Here is a 13701-nt window from a genome sequence, read left to right on the forward strand (position 1 = left end):
GCAAAGCTGGATGGAGATGTTAATGATTGTCAGGTTTGTCTGGTTTTAGGTGCTTGGGTGAAGGGAATCAGGGACTCTGCCAAGGAAAGGCTGAGCTAGACCTGCTAGCTAAGGAGATCATGGACTTTTATTCACACTTAATCAAATATTTGTATCCTCACCTGTGCAGCTAATTCTCAGGATTGACCAGACCAGTGGTCCTCTCTTATGCTCAGACATTTAATATATCACAACTGAAATAGAATCATGAGTTGGAACATCATGCATCAGATCCTGGCCAGTATGCATAAGAGCCTTCATTGAAGAGGAGGTTCAATCATAATCAAGTCGATCCCTTCAAAAATGAATGAACCACAAGGCTCCATTAGTGATACTGCACGCTCGCCCATCCTACTGATTTACAGTTTTCAGTCAATTATAGTGATTCCAATCTCAACACCTTCTAAAATATGTCCTATAACAAAAGACTAAGTGGCGACATGCCAACGATAAACTATGAAGTGAAAATGCCATATTTATAAATTACAGACTTTGAGGTCTTTCTTGCTCTTTTAAATAAACATGATGATCTTCATATTCTTTTCCATATCTTCATTCTGTATTCTGTGGGCAACTAGTTAGAAAAGGTAGTAAAAACTGGGTGAAGAGACCAGCAGGACTGACATGGGTCACCTGGATTTGTCCTAATTCTTGGCTACAGACAACTCCAGGAGGTTATTTGGGAGTTGAGGAGTTGGGAGGTGTTGGACGAGGGGAAGAGTTGGATGAGAAAGTGTGTCTGGGCCAGGCACAGTGGCTTGCGCCTGTAACCCCAGCACTTTGGGAGGCTGAGGGGGCGGATCTCCTGAGGTCAGGAGTTTGAGACCAGCCTGGCCAACATAGTGAAACCCCGTCTCTACTAAAAAGACAAAAATTGGCCGGGCATGGTGGCAGGCGCCTGTAATCCCAGCTACTTGGGAGGCTGAGGCAGGAGAATTGCTTGAACCCAGGAGGTCGAGGTTGCAATGAGCTGAGATCATGCCATTGCACTCCAGCTTAGGTGACAAAAGTGAAACTCTATCTCAAAAAAAAAAAGAAAGAAAAAGTCTACAACTCCTGGAAATGCAACTCAGAGTCACAAAAAGGAAGGGCTACTTATTCTCACAGTATTGCATCTTTTATTGCATTAGAACTTATCACTATTTGCTGCCTGGGTTGTAAGAATATATATATTCAGATTTGAAATAGCACTTGCGGAGAGTTGTTACACAAGCATCATCTTTAGAATCATAGCTTAGCTCTTTAGTTATATAGATAAGAGAAGATACAGAGGAAGCCGGATGTCAGTAGATAGCAAGAGGAATTAAAGATGGAATGATCTGGACGTGGCCTCAATATACGCCATTGATAAATGTCACCACTCATTTTGAAATTTCCAGGAACTGAGAACGAGTCAGGCACTCAGAAGAGAGAACCAGTTACCTAGGGAAAATTTCAAAGCTATTTTTCAGAACTGTTAATTGTTTAGGAAGAATCAGACCTCTAAGAATGTCCCTTTCTGTCCTGCCATTCTATGCAGAGTGGATGAAAAATAGAATATGTGTTCTGTTGTACAAACTGTGTTCCTCAGTGCCCTAAGGTTCCCTAGAGATGGTTCAGGTCCTCCTGAATATTTCAGGGGAGGTCTGAGGAGTTAGTAATAGGACTGCTGAGCTCACTGCCTGGCCCTCCCTTCTTCCACCACACAAGTTCTGCTATTTTAGATTTTATAAATTAGGAATGTTTGTAATATTTTTTAAGATGAGATTTCCACTGCTAAGAGAAGTTTAAAAACCCTGAGTTAAAGTGTACTTGAAACCAAGACTTACATAATCACATGGCAGAGATATCTGTTAAATATATTTCTGATGAGTTCAAAACTAAGCAACACTTTTGTATTAGGCTGTTCTTGCTTTGCTGCAAAGAAATACCCAAGACTGGGTCATTTATAGGGAGGTTTAATTGGCTTACAGTTCTGCAGGCTGTACAAGCATGATGCTGACGTCACTGGGCTTCTGGGGAGGCCTCAGGGAGCTTTTATTCATGGTGGAAAACGAAGTGGAAGCAGGCACATCACGTGGCAAAAAGCAGGCGCAAAAGACAGAGTGGGGGAGAGGTGCAGCATATGTTTATCTTATTATTATTGTTATTTATTATTATTATTTTGGAGACAGAATCTCACTCTGTCACCCAGGCTGGAGTGCAGTGGCGCGATCTCGGCTCACTGCAGTCTCTGCCTCCTGGGTTCAAGCAATTCTCTTGCCTCAGCCTCCCAAGTAGCTGGGACCACAGGTGTGCATGCCATCACACGCGGCTAATTTTCTTTCTTTTTTTTTTTTTTAGTAGAGACAGGGTTTCACCATGTTCACCATGTTGCCCAGGCTGGTCTCGAACTTTTGAGCTCAGCAGTCCACCCGCCTCGGCCTCCCAAAGGGCTGGGATTACAGGCATGAGCCACCATGCCCAACCCTACAACACACTTTAAAAGGAGATCTCAAAATGACTCACTATCTCAAAGACAGCACCAAGCCATGAGGGATCCCCCAGCATGATCCAAACACCTCCCACCAGGCCCTACCTCCTGCATTGGGGATTACAATTCAACATGAGGTTTGGGCCGGGACAAATATCCAAACTATGTCAACTTTAAACATTTTTTGGAATCATTGCCATGACCTGAGTAGAGAAATAGAAATGATGCAGGGGAGGGAATCCAGGAACCTGGGATTTGGATTTGGTTCTACCATAATCTACCCTGTCGTAGTGGTTACATCACCCAACCTGGTATCTTGGGGCTAAGTATGCATTAATTATCTGACACTTCATTCTCATACTAACACATAGACCTGAGAGTGAGTTGTGACCCCATTCCAGTTTATTTAAGTGTGAGCAGTCTATTAGGGTCTATTTTGTAGCCTGCTTTTTAATTAAATAGCCTACGTCCTATTTCGCACAGAGCACATTTAAGGGAACTGATAAGGTCATAGAAAGCATTTTTGACTCCTTCAAGAGTCAGATCCAAGAGACTGTCTATAATCAAAGAAATAGAAATATAAAAGAAAGCTGCCGAACAATAATCTAGGCAACATTGACTATACTGAAAAATTTTTTCATTTTTTTGATGTTTACAAAAGGTTTGTAATAACATAGAGAATGAATGTTATAATAAGAATTGAAAATATCCACTTTGGGAGGCTGAGGCGGGCAGATCACAAGGTCAGGAGATGGAGACCATGGTGAAACCCCGTCTCTACTAAAAATACAAAAAATTTGCCGGGCGTGTTGGCTCGCGCCTGTAATCCAAGCACTTTGGGAGGCCTAGGCAGGTGGATCACGAGGTCAGGAAATTGAGACCATCCTGGCTAACACGGTGAAACCCTGTCTCTACTAAAAATACAAAAAATTAGCTGGGCGTGATGACGGGCACCTGTAGTCCCAGCTACTCGGAAGGCTGAGGCAGGAGAATGGCATGAACCCGGGAGGCAGAGCTTGCAGTGAGCCGAGATCACGCCACTGCACTCCAGCCTGGGTGACAGAGGGAGACTCTGTCTCAAAAAAAAAAAAAAGAAAATATCACTACAAAATTTGTATGAGATTATGGTCACAGCTATGTAAAATTTTAAAACCATTCAGAGGAAAGATAATGGCAAGAAATACATGAAATTTTAATAGTTTTTCACTGACAAAACTTTTTTTCCTTCTTTCAAGATGTGTATTTTTTTCTTCTTCTTCTTCTTCGAGACGGAGTCTCACTCTGTCACGCAGGCTGGAGTGCAGAGGTGCATTCTCAGCCCACTGCAACCTCTGCCTCCCTCGTTCAAGTGATCCTCCTGTCTCAGCCTTCCCGAGTAGCTGGGATTACAGGCACGCACAACCACACCTGGGTAATTTTTTTTTTTTTTCCCCAGTAGAGACAGGGGGTTTCACTATTTTGGCCAGGCTGGTCTCGAACTCCTGACCTCAGGTGATCCGCCCACCTCAGCCTCCCAAAGCGCTGGGATTACAGGCATGAGCCCCTGTACCTGGCCTTAAATAGCTTTTAAAATAACATGAAATAAAGTAATTGTATTAATTCCCTAGGGCTACTCAAAGTACCATAGACTGCGTGGCTTAAAACAGCAGAACCGTGTTGCCTTGCAGTCCTGGAGGCTGGGAGTCTGAGATTAAGAGGTCAGCAGGGCCTGCTCCCTCTGAAGCCTGGAAGGGGGTCCTTCCTTGCCTCTTCCTGGCTTCTGGGGGTTGCCAGCATGTGCTGTTCCTCAGCTTGCAGCTGCATCACTCCCATCTCTGCCTCTGTCATCCCGTGCTGCTCACCCTGTGTGTCTGTGTCTTCATATGGCTGTCTTCTTACAAGGACTCCAGTCATAATGGATTAAGGGCCCACCCTACTCCAGTATGACCCGTTGTTACAGTAGGTAGCTACTCACATATGAGCAAGGCAGAATAGGGCTCCCCCAATTCCCACCCCACCCTACTTCCCCACCTTGACCCCCAACCCCGCCCCTGCACACACGCACGTACACACACCAGGAATGTCAGGGAACCATCAAGTGATGGTCAGGCGGTTTTGTTAACTGTCTCTCTAAAATGATAATTGTTCACAGCAGGCACCAGGGAAGGGCCACCTCCCAAAACAGAAAACACCTAAAAGTGGTGATCCGCAGCTTCCCATAAAATCTCAGGAGTTAGGCGAGTGGGCTCAATCATGCACATTAAGAGGCAAAATGGTAGCGTTTAACTGGTACATGACCTTCCTCTAGGAGGAATGCTAGACTGGTAAGGGAAGGGTGCCTCAGGCGAGCATGCATGCAACTCCAGTAAACACACTGTGCATGCTCCCCTTCCAAGCGCTAGCAGGCCACTGCGCATGCGGGCAGCCCACCCCAAGGGAAGAATTAGGAAAGAAGGGAGGCAACTCCACCTCCACCCCAGACCTCCAAGGCATGCCAACATATAAAACCCCAGGTCAGGCCGGGCTTGGTGGCTTACGCCTATAATCCCAGCACTTAAGGAGGCCGAGGCGGGCAGATCACGAGGTCAGAGATGGCGACCATCGTGGCCAACACGGTGAAATCCCGTCTCTACTAAAATCTAAAAAAATTAGCTGGGCGTGGTGGTGCGTGCCTGTAATCCAGCTACTCGGGAGGCTGAGGCAAGGAAATTGCTAGAACCCGGGAGGTGGAGGTTGCAGTGAGCCTAGCTTGCGCCACTGCACTCCAGCCTGGCAACAGAGCGAGACTCCGTCTGAAAAAGAGAACAAAAAAACCCCAAGTCAAGGGTCAAACTGCGAACTTCATCTCTCAAGTCGCCAGCTTGGCCCTCTTCCGAGTGTACTTTACTTCCTTTCATTCCTGCGCTAAAAAGCTTTTTAATAAACTCACTCCTGGTCTAAAACTTGCCTCGGTCTCTTCTTCTGCCTTATGCCCCTCAGTCAAATTCTTTCTTCTGAGGAGGCAAGAATTGAGGTTGCTGCAGACCTGTAGGGATTCGCCGCAGGTACCGCCATAATTATATCTGCAATTACCCTGTTTCCAAATAAGGTCACATTATGAGGTTCTGGGGGTTAGGACTTTAACATATCTTTTTGGGGATATGGGAGAGACAAAATTCAAACCATAGTTATTTTAACAATTTTGTTTTTTTTTTTTTTTTTAGACGTAGTCTCACTCTGTTGCCCAGGCTGGAGTGCAGTGGCACAATCTTAGCTCACTGCAAGCTCCGCCTCCTGGGTTCAAGCGATTCTCCTGCCTCAGCCTCCGGAGTAGCTGGGACTACAGGCGCGTGCCACCATGCCTGCTAATTTTTGTATTTTTAGTAGAGATGGAGTTTCACCATGTTGGCCAGGCTGGTCTCAAACTCCTGACCTCGTGATCCACCCACCTCAGCCTCTTAAGGTGCTGGGATTACAGGCTTGAGCCACCGCACCTGGCAAATTTTGATGTTTCGTGCAGCAGTTGAAGACCCTTATTCTTTCTCACCTTAATGTAATGGTTTCCACTCTTTAGTACATGGGTGTTTAGGAAAGTGGTGCTTTGGGCAGTTTTTGCTGTGACCCCTCACTTTCTCTCTGGCCACCCCTCTCATTGTCTAACATGTATTTATAGTAGTCTCCCCCCTCCCCCCCGCCTTTTATTTCCAGGGAATATGTTCTAAGACACATGGGAACCCCTGAAGCCAAAGATAGTAGCGAACCCTATATATACTACGTTTTTTCCCATACATACATACCTGTGATAAAGTTTAATGTATAAATTAGGCACAGTAAGAGATTAGCAGCAATAACTAAAAATAGAACTAGTATAATAATATGCTGTGTTTGGGTCATGGGGGCAGATCCCTCATGGCTTGGTACTGTCTTCACAATAGTGAGTTCTTGCAAGATCTGGTCCTTTAAAAGTGTGTGGCACCTCTCCCCTATTCTTACTCTGTCTTGCTCCTGAATATGGGAGAGACCATGTTCATTAAGTTATGTGAATATGGCTCTCCCTTTCTCTCAGAATTGCTGTTGTTTAGTAGTCACTTATTTTCAGACCATAGTTGACCACAGGTACCTGAAACCACTGAAAGCGAAAGTGTGAATAAGGGGGGACTATTGTAATTAGGCACATACCAAGTTCATAGCACTGTTTTAATCTATCAAGATAAATCTGACAAAACTCTCTCCTAACCATCAAGTTACTTTCATTTATACCATAGTTTTCAAATAGATTGACTTTTAAACAAGTAACTACAAAGCTAGGTGTGGTGGCTCATGACTGTAATGCTAGCAGTTTGGGAGGCCACCGATGCAGGCTGATCACCCGAGGTCAGGAGTTCGAGATCAACCCGGCCAACATGGCAAAACCCCATCTCTACTAAAATACAAAAATTAGTTGGACGTGGTGACGGGTGCCTGTAATCCCAGTTACTCAGGAGGCTGAGGCAGGAGAATTGCGTGAACCTGGGAAGTGGACGTTGCAGTGAGCCAAGATCATGTCACTGCACTCCAGCCTGGGCAACAGAGTGAGACTCCCTCTCAAAAAGCAAACAAACAAAACAAGTAACTACAGTTTGTGAATCACTATAAAGAACATCTTTGGCCCAGTCAGGGTGGCTCATGCTTGTAATCCCAGCACTTTGGGAGGCTGAGGCAGGAGGATCACTTGAGGCCAGGAGTTCAAGACCAGCCTGAGCACCATAGCGAGACCCTGTCACTACAAAAAGTAAAAAAAAAATTAGCTGGGCATGGTGGCCTGCACCTGTAGTCCCAGCTACTCAGGAGGCTAAGCCCAGGAGTTGGAAGCAGCAGTGAGCTATGATTTTGCCACTACTCCAGCCTGGGTGACGGAGACCCTGTCTCTCAATAATAATAATAATAATATTTAAAAATTAGGTTGTAAAAGCATTTCTTAGACCTTTTTACATACATATAACAGATGACAGGGAAGAGACTAATAGGAAAAAAAGAAGGAAGAAAACTAAGATAGAAATAGATGGAAATAGAAGTTGATTTTGCCAAAAGGAGTATTTTTTCAGCATTGAGTAATGTCCAGTTTAGTGGGGATATTTTTGAATTAGCTAATGTTTTAAAATAGTGTCTTACTGGCTTTGAACTTTTTTTGGCGACTTTTTCTACTACCGTGCTAAAATAATTTTCTTTTTTATATTGAGATCTAAGCATGTTTATTTAATTTTTTGGAAGAATCATGTCTTTTGCTAAGTTTGACAGAATTGCTTGACATAAAAATATAAATAAGGAACTATGGCATGGCTTGGATAAAGCACGTGTGAGTTTATATTGCTTGTTATATGGTTATATTGCTGCCACATGCCTTTGAAAGTAAAAATATTTATTTCTCTTGTTATATGCATTTATTTATTTATGTTTATTTTATTTGTTTTATTTTTTTGAGACAGAGTCTTGCTTTGTCACCCAGGCTGGAGTGCAGTGGCACGATCTCGGCTCACTGCAAGCTCTGCCTCCTGGGTTTATGCCATTCTCCTGCCTCAATCTCCCGAGTAGCTGGGACTACAGGCGCCCACCACCACACTCGGCTAATTTTTTTATATTTTTAGTAGAGATGGGATTTCACCATGTTAGCCAGGATGGTCTCGATCTCCTGACCTTGTGATCTGCCTGCCTTGGCCTCCCAAAGTACTGGGATTATAGGTGTGAGCCACTGCACCCGACCCATTCATTTTTTATTTATTTATTTATTTTTAGACAGAGTCTCACTGTATCGCCCAGGCTGTAGTGCAGTGGCACAATCTCGGCTCAGTGCAACCTCCACCTTCCAGGTTCAAGCGATCCTCCTGTCTCAGCTTCCTGAGTAGCTGGGACTACAGGCACATGCCACCACACCCAGCCAATTTTTGTATTTCTATTTTTAATAGAGACAGGGTTTCATCATCTTGGCCAGGCTGGTCTCGAACTCCTGACCTCAGGTGATCCCCTGCCTCGGCCTCCCAAAGTGCTGGGATTATAGGGGTGAGCCACCGGGCCTGGCCTGCATGCATGTATTTTAATGAGTGATTATGACAATGTCAGTGACATCTTCAAATTGGTATGTGTATTCCATTGTGCAGTTATACCTTTTTATTTCCATTTTTCTTGTTGGGAGTGCTTTGTGTTTCAAAAGCTAAGGAAATTAAATTCCTTAAATTGGCAAAGCTATGCCAATACGATGAAACTTTACTACATGTAAGCCAGGAAATTAGAATGTGGTGTTCTCCCAGCAGCTGGTATTTCGCTATTCTGAACATTACACGACAGAAAAGTTAAAGTGGGGCAGTTTTTCCTTGTGTGAATTTTGCTGGGAGATAAGAATATCTCTTTTCCCCACTCGGTGCACAGGACATGGGCAGGGCTGACCCAACCATCTGGGGAGAGTGTGCCCACCAGTTCTGGGTCTCCTGGGACCTCAGATTCTCAGACTCCCAACTCCTCTTGTCCGTCCTACAAGAAGAAGGCCAGAAATTAAACTCCCAGAAATTAAACTAGTCGTACTGATGTGGCATGGATAGTTGGCAGCAGAGTGTGGTAGTTCTCCCAGCACTACTATTACTGTTACTAGCAGTCCCCACTTATCAGGTGCCAGCCACTCTGCACAGCACTTTTCCTGCACTATTTCATTTTATCCTCCCACTGCTGTGTTTAACAAACACTTCCATTATCCCTAGTTCATGGAGGAGAAAACCAAGGCTTAGGGACATTAAGTAACTTGGCCGTGATTGCACATTTATGGAAAATAGCAAATCTAGGATTAAAAACCAGGATCATCTGGACAACTCATGGTTTTGACCTCTAAGTTTCAGGTAACTTATGCTTTTTATTTATTTATTTATTTGTTTGTTTGTTTATTTATTTATTTATTTTGAGACAGAGTCTCACTCTGTTGCCCAGGCTGCAGTGCAGTGGCACCATCTTGGCTCACTGCAACCTCCATCTCCCGGGTTCAAGTGATTCTCGTGTCTCAGTCTCCTGAGTAGCTGGGATTATGGGCATGTACCACCATACCTGGCTAATTCTTGTGTTTTCAGTAGAGACGGGGTTTCACCAGTCAGGCTGGTCTTGAACCCCTGGCCTCAAGTGATCTGCCTGCCTTGGCCTCCCAAAGTGCTGGGATTGCAGGCATGAACCACCACACCTGGCCAACTTATGCATTTTAACCAAGCCTTGGAAGATCCAGTTCCTTGATATAAAGGAACATAAAAGGGGAACTCTATGAAGTTTTTTTCTCATTATAAAAATAACACATATTTGCTGGGCATGAGGGCTCACATCTATAATCCCAGCTATTCAGAAGGCTGAGGCAAGCATATATTTCAGCCCAGGAGTTTGAGGCCAGCCTGGACAATGTAGCAAGACCCATTATTTAAAAAAAAAATTTAATTCAAAGTAACATATTCATTGAAGAAAATACAGAAAAGTATAAAGTAAAAAATAAAATTCACCTACAATCCTTACCAACAATCATTAACATCTAATACATTTTCTTTGTTCTTTTTTCTAAGCATGTTAGGTTTATTTATTGATTTATAAATGTAATCGGAATTGTACTGTTTGGTAACCTGCTTCTTTTGACTTCATATATTGCTAACATTCTCACATCATTAAACACCATGTTACAACCTAATTTTTAATGGCTGAATTGACTGGAATGTAATTTATTTCACCATTTCTGTGATTTGGGGTAGTTAGGTTGTTTCTCGTCAATCACTATTTTAAATACCACACATGCTAGTAATTTCCCTAAGCAAATTCTTGACAAGGAATGGCAGATTCAGAGACTATGAGGCTGGGCGCGATGGCTCACTCCTGTAATCCCCGCACTTTCGGATGTCAAGGCAGATGGATCACCTGAGGTCAGGAGTTCAAGACCAGCCTGGTCAACACGGTGAAATCCCATCTCCACTAAAACCACAAAAGTTAGCTGGGCATGGTGGTGACAGGTGCCTATAGTCCCAGCTACTCAGGAGGCTGAGGCAGGAGAATCACTTGAACCCAAGAGGCGGAGGTTGCAGTGAACCAAGATTGGCCACTATATATACGCCAGCCTGGGTGACAGAGCAAGACTCCATCTCAAAACGAAACGAAACAAAACAAAACAAAAAACAAACAAAAAGGCTATGAATATTTGTTAGGTTCCTGGAACATTTTGTCAAACTCCCTCCAAAAAGGCTCTGCCAAGTTATAAGAGGAGGAGTTTGATTTTTTCGATTTTTTGGTTATTTTTTTCTTTTTTTGTTTTGTTTCGAGACAGTCTTACTCTGTCACCCAGGCTGGAATGCAGTGGCCGATCTCGGCTCGCTGCAACCTCCACCTCCCAGGTTCAAGCAATTCTTCTGCCTCAGCCTTCTAAGTAGCGGGGACCATAGGCACGCACCAATATGCCCAGCTAATTTTTTTTGTATTTTTAGTAGAGAGCAAGTTTTGCCATGTTGACCAGGCTGGTCTTGAACTCCTGACCTCAAGTGATCTGCCTGACATGGCCTCCCAAAGTGCTAGGATTACAGGCATAAGCCACCGCGCCCTACCTGAGGAGCAGCTTAACGGTGAGGGGACTTCAGGTTCTAGTACAGGCTCTCGAGGGAGAGATCATGGGAAATTTAGAACATTGTCACTTCTCAAGACATGCCTTATGGGCAGCCACCTGCTGTCTTTCTCTGGGATCCAAGACCCTAGGTCTGTCAGAGAAGACCTGGAACAGAGGATGTAACCTTGGGCTCTGCACTGCCTGCCCACTCTAGGCTGTAAGTTCAATGGTCCCTGAGAAGCATGGAGAACCACAGCAGTAGGAAAGCCAGAAGATGAAAAGGCAGTTCCTAGGAAAACAAAGGGTTTTCCTGCCCACTGTTTCCTCTGATCACTGCCCTGGAATGATGCAGCTTTACAACCACTGGTATTTTGCTGAGAGATTCCGATTTAAGTGAGGTCACACCACCCTATGCAGAGAGGCCCAGACCCTGTTCCACTCTCCTGTGTAAGGCTATCTGTCTCTCCTCAAGGAAAAAAGAATCTGTGTCAAAGATTCTCCCCCTCAACAAGTGGAAATAAATACTCAGCATTATACCAAGGAACCCTTGAACTTGCTTTACGAGTAATTATCTCTATTTTTCAACATTTGCTGAATTCCAACCACACAATAGACGCTGTCCAAGATACAGAGGGTCTCAAGACTTTGGGCTTGCAATCTGGAGAAACTGACAAGCCTGGCAAATGTGAGAAATGAGGGGAATGCACTTCGTTGAAATGGGGTCTGAAAAAGGGCACTCTTGGTAATTATATGTCTGGTTACACATTCTTGACAACTATTTACAGCTCTGACTGACTGTGCAAAGACAATGCCCAGTTTGTTGGCTCAAACAAAGGCAAACAAGGCTCAGCCCCAAGCACGATTCTGTGTGCCATTTTGTAATGTTGAAACAAGGCAGGGAGCTTGGTGTGTGGCGTGCACTTATGTTCGCTAAATGTGGAGAAAACCAAAACCTTAGATTTCCAGATGTGTCTATTCACTTCAGATGTGGTTAATATATTATGCACACACATGATTTAAACTACCAAATACCTGCTTTTCTTACACAGTATTAAAGCAGGACAGAAATAAGAAGCATGAGACAATCTGTAAACGAAGTGATTCATAGCCATAGTCTCTCATGGATTTGGCTGATTTTGGGGGTTGGTTGCTTCTGCATCCAAAGTGACTGTGGTCAGGCCTGGTGCCAGTGACTTACGCCTATAATCTCAGCACTCTGGGAGGCCAAGGTGGGCGAATCACTTGAGGTCAAGAGTTCGAGACCAACCTGGCCAACATGGCGAAACGCTGTCTCCACTAAACATGCAAAAATTACACAGGCGTGGTGGTGGGCGCCTGTAATCCCAGCTACTCAGGGGGCTGCGACAGGAGAATTGCTTGAACCCGGGAGGCGGAGGTTGCAGTGAGCCGGGATGGCGCCACTGCCCTCCAGCCTGGGGCACAGAATGAGACTCCATCTCAAAGCAAACAACAAACAAACAAACAAAAAACCCAAAGTGACTGTGGTCAGCACCCAAGAGAGGAGAACAGCATGTTGAACCCTGACACTGACTGTGATGGGGGGGTGCGGTGAGTAATAAAGTGTGCTAACACAGGGACCTTAATATTTTTTTAATTTGCATGTAACAAAGCATGTTTAATTAACATTAAAATCTGTTTTGTCATGGTATTTCTACGTAGATGGCTCCAGAAAGCACATGCAAAGATAGTAATAGTATAGCAAATCTATTATTCTGACTTCTAACTCAAAACTGTGGTAGAACTCTGCATCTTTCTTGCATTTTATATATCAGGTCATACTACAGTGGGCTGCTTACCCATTCTAAACTTAGTAGTAGTAAAACCACCAGGTTAGCCTGTCACTGCTAATGTATTCTATAACTTAATCTGCCTGGTGGATTACATGCTGGTATACGAATGCAAAAATGTATCATGGTGTACACTTAGATTAGCGCATATTACTGTGTTATGCCTCAGTTAAAACAAACAAGCATTGCTAAGTGTTTGATGGGAATCAATGAGGTCAAAAGTGTTTGACGGGAATCAAAAGTCAGCCTGGGCAACATAGTGAGACCTCATCTCTACAAAAAAAATTTTTTTTTAGATAGGCAGGTGTGGTGGTGGTGCACGTTTGTACTTCTAGCTGCTCAGGAGGCTGAGGTGGGAGGATCACTTTGAATCCAGGGGGTTAAGGCTGAAGGGTGACAGAGCAAGACCCTGTCTCAAATATATATACATATACACACACCACATATATAAATATATACTGCATACAAATATATGTTATAACTATATATACCATATATAAATATATATTTATAATATATATGTGTGTGTATGATAAAGTTAAAAGCACTGTGAATTAGGGGAGGGTAGATCAGAGTTGTCACGTCCAAGCTCACCAAACTAATTATGTGAAAATGGACATGTAACCTTCAATCACAAACACACTAGGGAGCATCTGTTCTGACACTTCCTCTTCACAGAGGAAAATAAGCTTGAAAGTAATAAAGCAAATTGTCTAGATGTTAGGGTAAAGCTTGTTTTCAACTCAGACCTTCTGACTCAAAACCAAATGTCGGCCGGGTGCGGTGGCTCAAGCCTGTAATCCCAGCACTTTGGGAGGCTGAGACGGGCGGATCACGAGGTCAGGAGATCGGGACCATCC

This window comes from Rhinopithecus bieti, unplaced genomic scaffold, assembly GCF_001698545.2.
Source record: "Rhinopithecus bieti isolate Rb0 unplaced genomic scaffold, ASM169854v2 scaffold_76666, whole genome shotgun sequence".
Lineage (NCBI taxonomy): Eukaryota > Metazoa > Chordata > Mammalia > Primates > Cercopithecidae > Rhinopithecus > Rhinopithecus bieti.